This window comes from Neodiprion virginianus, unplaced genomic scaffold (genome assembly GCF_021901495.1).
Source record: "Neodiprion virginianus isolate iyNeoVirg1 unplaced genomic scaffold, iyNeoVirg1.1 ptg000054l, whole genome shotgun sequence".
Classification (NCBI taxonomy): Eukaryota; Metazoa; Arthropoda; class Insecta; order Hymenoptera; family Diprionidae; genus Neodiprion; species Neodiprion virginianus.
In genome coordinates, this window is record NW_025804451.1 from 159,860 (window position 1) to 170,000 (window position 10,141).

Sequence of the window (10,141 nt, forward strand, 5' to 3'; positions counted from 1 at the left end):
CCCGTCGGCCCGGATCGACTCCGGGACGCCGCGCATCGCCTTTCGGTCGACTCGGACCGAAATTTTTACAAGTTCCGTCGGCCCGGATCGACTCGGGGAGGCCGCGCGTCGCCGCGCGTCGCCTCTCGGTCGACTCGGACCGAAATTTTCACAAGTGTCCCGTCGCGCCGCACCGGGGGTCGGTCCGTCCGCCGTCGACCCATCGGCCCCGGGACGCGGCGCATTGCCTTTCGGTCGACTCGGAACGAAACTTCATCGAGTCCCGTCGGCCCGTATAGTCTCCAAGACGCCGCGCATCGCCTTTCGGTCGACTCGGACCGAAATTTTTACAAGTCCCGTCGGCCCGGATCGACTCCGGGACGCCGCGCATCGCCTTTCGGTCGACTCGGACCGTAATTTTTACAAGTCCCGTCGGCCCGGATCGACTCCGGGACGCCGCGCATCGCCTTTCGGTCGACTCGGACCGAAATTTTTACAAGTCCCGTCGGCCCGGATCGACTCCGGGACGCCGCGCATCGCCTTTCGGTCGACTCGGACCGTAATTTTTACAAGTCCCGTCGGCCCGGATCGACTCCGGGACGCCGCGCATCGCCTTTCGGTCGACTCGGACCGAAATTTTTACAAGTTCCGTCGGCCCGGATCGACTCGGGGAGGCCGCGCGTCGCCGCGCGTCGCCTCTCGGTCGACTCGGACCGAAATTTTCACAAGTGTCCCGTCGCGCCGCACCGGGGGTCGGTCCGTCCGCCGTCGACCCATCGGCCCCGGGACGCGGCGCATTGCCTTTCGGTCGACTCGGAACGAAACTTCATCGAGTCCCGTCGGCCCGTATAGTCTCCAAGACGCCGCGCATCGCCTTTCGGTCGACTCGGACCGAAATTTTTACAAGTCCCGTCGGCCCGGATCGACTCCGGGACGCCGCGCATCGCCTTTCGGTCGACTCGGACCGAAATTTTTACAAGTCCCGTCGGCCCGGATCGACTCCGGAACGCCGCGCATCGCCTTTCGGTCGACTCGGACCGAAATTTTTACAAGTCCCGTCGGCCCGGATCGACTCCGGGACGCCGCGCATCGCCTTTCGGTCGACTCGGACCGAAATTTTTACAAGTCCCGTCGGCCCGGATCGACTCCGGGACGCCGCGCATCGCCTTTCGGTCGACTCGGACCGAAATTTTTACAAGTCCCGTCCGCCCGGATCGACTCCGGAACGCCGCGCATCGCCTTTCGGTCGACTCGGACCGAAATTTTTACAAGTCCCGTCGGCCCAGATCGACTCCGGGACGCCGCGCATCGCCTTTCGGTCGACTCGGACCGAAATTTTTACAAGTCCCGTCGGCCCGGATCGACTCCGGGACGCCGCGCATCGCCTTTCGGTCGACTCGGACCGAAATTTTTACAAGTCCCGTCCGCCCGGATCGACTCCGGAACGCCGCGCATCGCCTTTCGGTCGACTCGGACCGAAATTTTTACAAGTCCCGTCGGCCCGGATCGACTCCGGGACGCCGCGCATCGCCTTTCGGTCGACTCGGACCGTAATTTTTACAAGTCCCGTCGGCCCGGATCGACTCCGGGACGCCGCGCATCGCCTTTCGGTCGACTCGGACCGAAATTTTTACAAGTCCCGTCGGCCCGGATCGACTCCGGGACGCCGCGCATCGCCTTTCGGTCGACTCGGACCGTAATTTTTACAAGTCCCGTCGGCCCGGATCGACTCCGGGACGCCGCGCATCGCCTTTCGGTCGACTCGGACCGAAATTTTTACAAGTCCCGTCGGCCCGGATCGACTCCGGGACGCCGCGCATCGCCTTTCGGTCGGCTCGGACCGAAATTTTTACAAGTCCCGTCGGCCCGGATCGACTCCGGGACGCCGCGCATCGCCTTTCGGTCGACTCGGACCGAAATTTTTACAAGTCCCGTCGGCCCGGATCGACTCCGGGACGCCGCGCATCGCCTTTCGGTCGACTCGGACCGAAATTTTTACAAGTCCCGTCGGCCCGGATCGACTCCGGGACGCCGCGCATCGCCTTTCGGTCGACTCGGACCGAAATTTTTACAAGTTCCGTCGGCCCGGATCGACTCCGGGACGCCGCGCATCGCCTTTCGGTCGACTCGGACCGAAATTTTTACAAGTCCCGTCGGCCCGGATCGACTCCGGGACGCCGCGCATCGCCTTTCGGTCGACTCGGACCGAAATTTTTACAAGTCCCGTCGGCCCGGATCGACTCCGGAACGCCGCGCATCGCCTTTCGGTCGACTCGGACCGAAATTTTTACAAGTCCCGTCGGCCCGGATCGACTCCGGGACGCCGCGCATCGCCTTTCGGTCGACTCGGACCGTAATTTTTACAAGTCCCGTCGGCCCGGATCGACTCCGGGACGCCGCGCATCGCCTTTCGGTCGACTCGGACCGAAATTTTTACAAGTCCCGTCGGCCCGGATCGACTCCGGGACGCCGCGCATCGCCTTTCGGTCGACTCGGACCGAAATTTTTACAAGTCCCGTCCGCCCGGATCGACTCCGGAACGCCGCGCATCGCCTTTCGGTCGACTCGGACCGAAATTTTTACAAGTCCCGTCGGCCCGGATCGACTCCGGGACGCCGCGCATCGCCTTTCGGTCGACTCGGACCGAAATTTTTACAAGTCCCGTCGGCCCGGATCGACTCCGGGACGCCGCGCATCGCCTTTCGGTCGACTCGGACCGAAATTTTTACAAGTCCCGTCCGCCCGGATCGACTCCGGAACGCCGCGCATCGCCTTTCGGTCGACTCGGACCGAAATTTTTACAAGTCCCGTCGGCCCGGATCGACTCCGGGACGCCGCGCATCGCCTTTCGGTCGACTCGGACCGTAATTTTTACAAGTCCCGTCGGCCCGGATCGACTCCGGGACGCCGCGCATCGCCTTTCGGTCGACTCGGACCGAAATTTTTACAAGTCCCGTCGGCCCGGATCGACTCCGGGACGCCGCGCATCGCCTTTCGGTCGACTCGGACCGTAATTTTTACAAGTCCCGTCGGCCCGGATCGACTCCGGGACGCCGCGCATCGCCTTTCGGTCGACTCGGACCGAAATTTTTACAAGTTCCGTCGGCCCGGATCGACTCGGGGAGGCCGCGCGTCGCCGCGCGTCGCCTCTCGGTCGACTCGGACCGAAATTTTCACAAGTGTCCCGTCGCGCCGCACCGGGGGTCGGTCCGTCCGCCGTCGACCCATCGGCCCCGGGACGCGGCGCATTGCCTTTCGGTCGACTCGGAACGAAACTTCATCGAGTCCCGTCGGCCCGTATAGTCTCCAAGACGCCGCGCATCGCCTTTCGGTCGACTCGGACCGAAATTTTTACAAGTCCCGTCGGCCCGGATCGACTCCGGGACGCCGCGCATCGCCTTTCGGTCGACTCGGACCGAAATTTTTACAAGTCCCGTCGGCCCGGATCGACTCCGGAACGCCGCGCATCGCCTTTCGGTCGACTCGGACCGAAATTTTTACAAGTCCCGTCGGCCCGGATCGACTCCGGGACGCCGCGCATCGCCTTTCGGTCGACTCGGACCGAAATTTTTACAAGTCCCGTCGGCCCGGATCGACTCCGGGACGCCGCGCATCGCCTTTCGGTCGACTCGGACCGAAATTTTTACAAGTCCCGTCCGCCCGGATCGACTCCGGAACGCCGCGCATCGCCTTTCGGTCGACTCGGACCGAAATTTTTACAAGTCCCGTCGGCCCGGATCGACTCCGGGACGCCGCGCATCGCCTTTCGGTCGACTCGGACCGAAATTTTTACAAGTCCCGTCGGCCCGGATCGACTCCGGGACGCCGCGCATCGCCTTTCGGTCGACTCGGACCGAAATTTTTACAAGTCCCGTCCGCCCGGATCGACTCCGGAACGCCGCGCATCGCCTTTCGGTCGACTCGGACCGAAATTTTTACAAGTCCCGTCGGCCCGGATCGACTCCGGGACGCCGCGCATCGCCTTTCGGTCGACTCGGACCGTAATTTTTACAAGTCCCGTCGGCCCGGATCGACTCCGGGACGCCGCGCATCGCCTTTCGGTCGACTCGGACCGAAATTTTTACAAGTCCCGTCGGCCCGGATCGACTCCGGGACGCCGCGCATCGCCTTTCGGTCGACTCGGACCGTAATTTTTACAAGTCCCGTCGGCCCGGATCGACTCCGGGACGCCGCGCATCGCCTTTCGGTCGACTCGGACCGAAATTTTTACAAGTCCCGTCGGCCCGGATCGACTCCGGGACGCCGCGCATCGCCTTTCGGTCGGCTCGGACCGAAATTTTTACAAGTCCCGTCGGCCCGGATCGACTCCGGGACGCCGCGCATCGCCTTTCGGTCGACTCGGACCGAAATTTTTACAAGTCCCGTCGGCCCGGATCGACTCCGGGACGCCGCGCATCGCCTTTCGGTCGACTCGGACCGAAATTTTTACAAGTCCCGTCGGCCCGGATCGACTCCGGGACGCCGCGCATCGCCTTTCGGTCGACTCGGACCGAAATTTTTACAAGTTCCGTCGGCCCGGATCGACTCCGGGACGCCGCGCATCGCCTTTCGGTCGACTCGGACCGAAATTTTTACAAGTCCCGTCGGCCCGGATCGACTCCGGGACGCCGCGCATCGCCTTTCGGTCGACTCGGACCGAAATTTTTACAAGTCCCGTCGGCCCGGATCGACTCCGGAACGCCGCGCATCGCCTTTCGGTCGACTCGGACCGAAATTTTTACAAGTCCCGTCGGCCCGGATCGACTCCGGGACGCCGCGCATCGCCTTTCGGTCGACTCGGACCGTAATTTTTACAAGTCCCGTCGGCCCGGATCGACTCCGGGACGCCGCGCATCGCCTTTCGGTCGACTCGGACCGAAATTTTTACAAGTCCCGTCGGCCCGGATCGACTCCGGGACGCCGCGCATCGCCTTTCGGTCGACTCGGACCGTAATTTTTACAAGTCCCGTCGGCCCGGATCGACTCCGGGACGCCGCGCATCGCCTTTCGGTCGACTCGGACCGAAATTTTTACAAGTCCCGTCGGCCCGGATCGACTCCGGGACGCCGCGCATCGCCTTTCGGTCGGCTCGGACCGAAATTTTTACAAGTCCCGTCGGCCCGGATCGACTCCGGGACGCCGCGCATCGCCTTTCGGTCGACTCGGACCGAAATTTTTACAAGTCCCGTCGGCCCGGATCGACTCCGGGACGCCGCGCATCGCCTTTCGGTCGACTCGGACCGAAATTTTTACAAGTCCCGTCGGCCCGGATCGACTCCGGAACGCCGCGCATCGCCTTTCGGTCGACTCGGACCGAAATTTTTACAAGTCCCGTCGGCCCGGATCGACTCCGGGACGCCGCGCATCGCCTTTCGGTCGTCTCGGACCGTAATTTTTACAAGTCCCGTCGGCCCGGATCGACTCCGGGACGCCGCGCATCGCCTTTCGGTCGACTCGGACCGAAATTTTTACAAGTCCCGTCGGCCCGGATCGACTCCGGGACGCCGCGCATCGCCTTTCGGTCGACTCGGACCGAAATTTTTACAAGTTCCGTCGGCCCGGATCGACTCCGGGACGCCGCGCATCGCCTTTCGGTCGACTCGGAACGAAACTTCATCGAGTCCCGTCGGCCCGTATAGTCTCCAAGACGCCGCGCATCGCCTTTCGGTCGACTCGGACCGAAATTTTTACAAGTCCCGTCGGCCCGGATCGACTCCGGGACGCCGCGCATCGCCTTTCGGTCGACTCGGACCGTAATTTTTACAAGTCCCGTCGGCCCGGATCGACTCCGGGACGCCGCGCATCGCCTTTCGGTCGACTCGGAACGAAACTTCATCGAGTCCCGTCGGCCCGTATAGTCTCCAAGACGCCGCGCATCGCCTTTCGGTCGACTCGGACCGAAATTTTTACAAGTCCCGTCGGCCCGGATCGACTCCGGGACGCCGCGCATCGCCTTTCGGTCGACTCGGACCGTAATTTTTACAAGTCCCGTCGGCCCGGATCGACTCCGGGACGCCGCGCATCGCCTTTCGGTCGACTCGGACCGAAATTTTTACAAGTTCCGTCGGCCCGGATCGACTCCGGGACGCCGCGCATCGCCTTTCGGTCGACTCGGAACGAAACTTCATCGAGTCCCGTCGGCCCGTATAGTCTCCAAGACGCCGCGCATCGCCTTTCGGTCGACTCGGACCGAAATTTTTACAAGTCCCGTCGGCCCGGATCGACTCCGGGACGCCGCGCATCGCCTTTCGGTCGACTCGGACCGAAATTTTTACAAGTCCCGTCCGCCCGGATCGACTCCGGAACGCCGCGCATCGCCTTTCGGTCGACTCGGACCGAAATTTTTACAAGTCCCGTCGGCCCGGATCGACTCCGGGACGCCGCGCATCGCCTTTCGGTCGACTCGGACCGAAATTTTTACAAGTCCCGTCCGCCCGGATCGACTCCGGAACGCCGCGCATCGCCTTTCGGTCGACTCGGACCGAAATTTTTACAAGTCCCGTCGGCCCGGATCGACTCCGGGACGCCGCGCATCGCCTTTCGGTCGACTCGGACCGTAATTTTTACAAGTCCCGTCGGCCCGGATCGACTCCGGGACGCCGCGCATCGCCTTTCGGTCGACTCGGACCGAAATTTTTACAAGTCCCGTCGGCCCGGATCGACTCCGGGACGCCGCGCATCGCCTTTCGGTCGACTCGGACCGTAATTTTTACAAGTCCCGTCGGCCCGGATCGACTCCGGGACGCCGCGCATCGCCTTTCGGTCGACTCGGACCGAAATTTTTACAAGTCCCGTCGGCCCGGATCGACTCCGGGACGCCGCGCATCGCCTTTCGGTCGGCTCGGACCGAAATTTTTACAAGTCCCGTCGGCCCGGATCGACTCCGGGACGCCGCGCATCGCCTTTCGGTCGACTCGGACCGAAATTTTTACAAGTCCCGTCGGCCCGGATCGACTCCGGGACGCCGCGCATCGCCTTTCGGTCGACTCGGACCGAAATTTTTACAAGTCCCGTCGGCCCGGATCGACTCCGGGACGCCGCGCATCGCCTTTCGGTCGACTCGGACCGAAATTTTTACAAGTTCCGTCGGCCCGGATCGACTCCGGGACGCCGCGCATCGCCTTTCGGTCGACTCGGACCGAAATTTTTACAAGTCCCGTCGGCCCGGATCGACTCCGGGACGCCGCGCATCGCCTTTCGGTCGACTCGGACCGAAATTTTTACAAGTCCCGTCGGCCCGGATCGACTCCGGAACGCCGCGCATCGCCTTTCGGTCGACTCGGACCGAAATTTTTACAAGTCCCGTCGGCCCGGATCGACTCCGGGACGCCGCGCATCGCCTTTCGGTCGACTCGGACCGAAATTTTTACAAGTCCCGTCGGCCCGGATCGACTCCGGGACGCCGCGCATCGCCTTTCGGTCGACTCGGACCGAAATTTTTACAAGTTCCGTCGGCCCGGATCGACTCCGGGACGCCGCGCATCGCCTTTCGGTCGACTCGGAACGAAACTTCATCGAGTCCCGTCGGCCCGTATAGTCTCCAAGACGCCGCGCATCGCCTTTCGGTCGACTCGGACCGAAATTTTTACAAGTCCCGTCGGCCCGGATCGACTCCGGGACGCCGCGCATCGCCTTTCGGTCGACTCGGACCGTAATTTTTACAAGTCCCGTCGGCCCGGATCGACTCCGGGACGCCGCGCATCGCCTTTCGGTCGACTCGGAACGAAACTTCATCGAGTCCCGTCGGCCCGTATAGTCTCCAAGACGCCGCGCATCGCCTTTCGGTCGACTCGGACCGAAATTTTTACAAGTCCCGTCGGCCCGGATCGACTCCGGGACGCCGCGCATCGCCTTTCGGTCGACTCGGACCGTAATTTTTACAAGTCCCGTCGGCCCGGATCGACTCCGGGACGCCGCGCATCGCCTTTCGGTCGACTCGGACCGAAATTTTTACAAGTTCCGTCGGCCCGGATCGACTCCGGGACGCCGCGCATCGCCTTTCGGTCGACTCGGAACGAAACTTCATCGAGTCCCGTCGGCCCGTATAGTCTCCAAGACGCCGCGCATCGCCTTTCGGTCGACTCGGACCGAAATTTTTACAAGTCCCGTCGGCCCGGATCGACTCCGGGACGCCGCGCATCGCCTTTCGGTCGACTCGGACCGTAATTTTTACAAGTCCCGTCGGCCCGGATCGACTCCGGGACGCCGCGCATCGCCTTTCGGTCGACTCGGACCGAAACTTCATCGAGTCCCGTCGGCCCGTATAGTCTCCAAGACGCCGCGCATCGCCTTTCGGTCGACTCGGACCGAAATTTTTACAAGTCCCGTCGGCCCGGATCGACTCCGGGACGCCGCGCATCGCCTTTCGGTCGACTCGGACCGTAATTTTTACAAGTCCCGTCGGCCCGGATCGACTCCGGGACGCCGCGCATCGCCTTTCGGTCGACTCGGACCGAAATTTTTACAAGTTCCGTCGGCCCGGATCGACTCGGGGAGGCCGCGCGTCGCCGCGCGTCGCCTCTCGGTCGACTCGGACCGAAATTTTCACAAGTGTCCCGTCGCGCCGCACCGGGGGTCGGTCCGTCCGCCGTCGACCCATCGGCCCCGGGACGCGGCGCATTGCCTTTCGGTCGACTCGGAACGAAACTTCATCGAGTCCCGTCGGCCCGTATAGTCTCCAAGACGCCGCGCATCGCCTTTCGGTCGACTCGGACCGAAATTTTTACAAGTCCCGTCGGCCCGGATCGACTCCGGGACGCCGCGCATCGCCTTTCGGTCGACTCGGAACGAAACTTCATCGAGTCCCGTCGGCCCGTATAGTCTCCGAAACGCCGCGCATCGCCTTTCGGTCGACTCGGACCGAAATTTTTACAAGTCCCGTCGGCCCGGATCGACTCCGGGACGCCGCGCATCGCCTTTCGGTCGACTCGGACCGAAATTTTTACAAGTCCCGTCGGCCCGGATCGACTCCGGAACGCCGCGCATCGCCTTTCGGTCGACTCGGACCGAAATTTTTACAAGTCCCGTCGGCCCGGATCGACTCCGGGACGCCGCGCATCGCCTTTCGGTCGACTCGGACCGAAATTTTTACAAGTCCCGTCGGCCCGGATCGACTCCGGGACGCCGCGCATCGCCTTTCGGTCGACTCGGACCGAAATTTTTACAAGTCCCGTCCGCCCGGATCGACTCCGGAACGCCGCGCATCGCCTTTCGGTCGACTCGGACCGAAATTTTTACAAGTCCCGTCGGCCCGGATCGACTCCGGGACGCCGCGCATCGCCTTTCGGTCGACTCGGACCGAAATTTTTACAAGTCCCGTCGGCCCGGATCGACTCCGGAACGCCGCGCATCGCCTTTCGGTCGACTCGGACCGAAATTTTTACAAGTCCCGTCGGCCCGGATCGACTCCGGGACGCCGCGCATCGCCTTTCGGTCGACTCGGACCGAAATTTTTACAAGTCCCGTCGGCCCGGATCGACTCCGGGACGCCGCGCATCGCCTTTCGGTCGACTCGGACCGAAATTTTTACAAGTCCCGTCCGCCCGGATCGACTCCGGAACGCCGCGCATCGCCTTTCGGTCGACTCGGACCGAAATTTTTACAAGTCCCGTCGGCCCGGATCGACTCCGGGACGCCGCGCATCGCCTTTCGGTCGACTCGGACCGAAATTTTTACAAGTCCCGTCGGCCCGGATCGACTCCGGGACGCCGCGCATCGCCTTTCGGTCGACTCGGACCGAAATTTTTACAAGTCCCGTCGGCCCGGATCGACTCCGGGACGCCGCGCATCGCCTTTCGGTCGACTCGGACCGAAATTTTTACAAGTCCCGTCGGCCCGGATCGACTCCGGGACGCCGCGCATCGCCTTTCGGTCGACTCGGACCGAAATTTTTACAAGTCCCGTCGGCCCGGATCGACTCCGGAACGCCGCGCATCGCCTTTCGGTCGACTCGGACCGAAATTTTTACAAGTCCCGTCGGCCCGGATCGACTCCGGAACGCCGCGCATCGCCTTTCGGTCGACTCGGACCGAAATTTTTACAAGTCCCGTCGGCCCGGATCGACTCCGGGACGCCGCGCATCGCCTTTCGGTCGACTCGGACCGTAATTTTTACAAGTCCCGTCGGCCCGGATCGACTCCGGGACGCCGCGCATCGCCTTTCG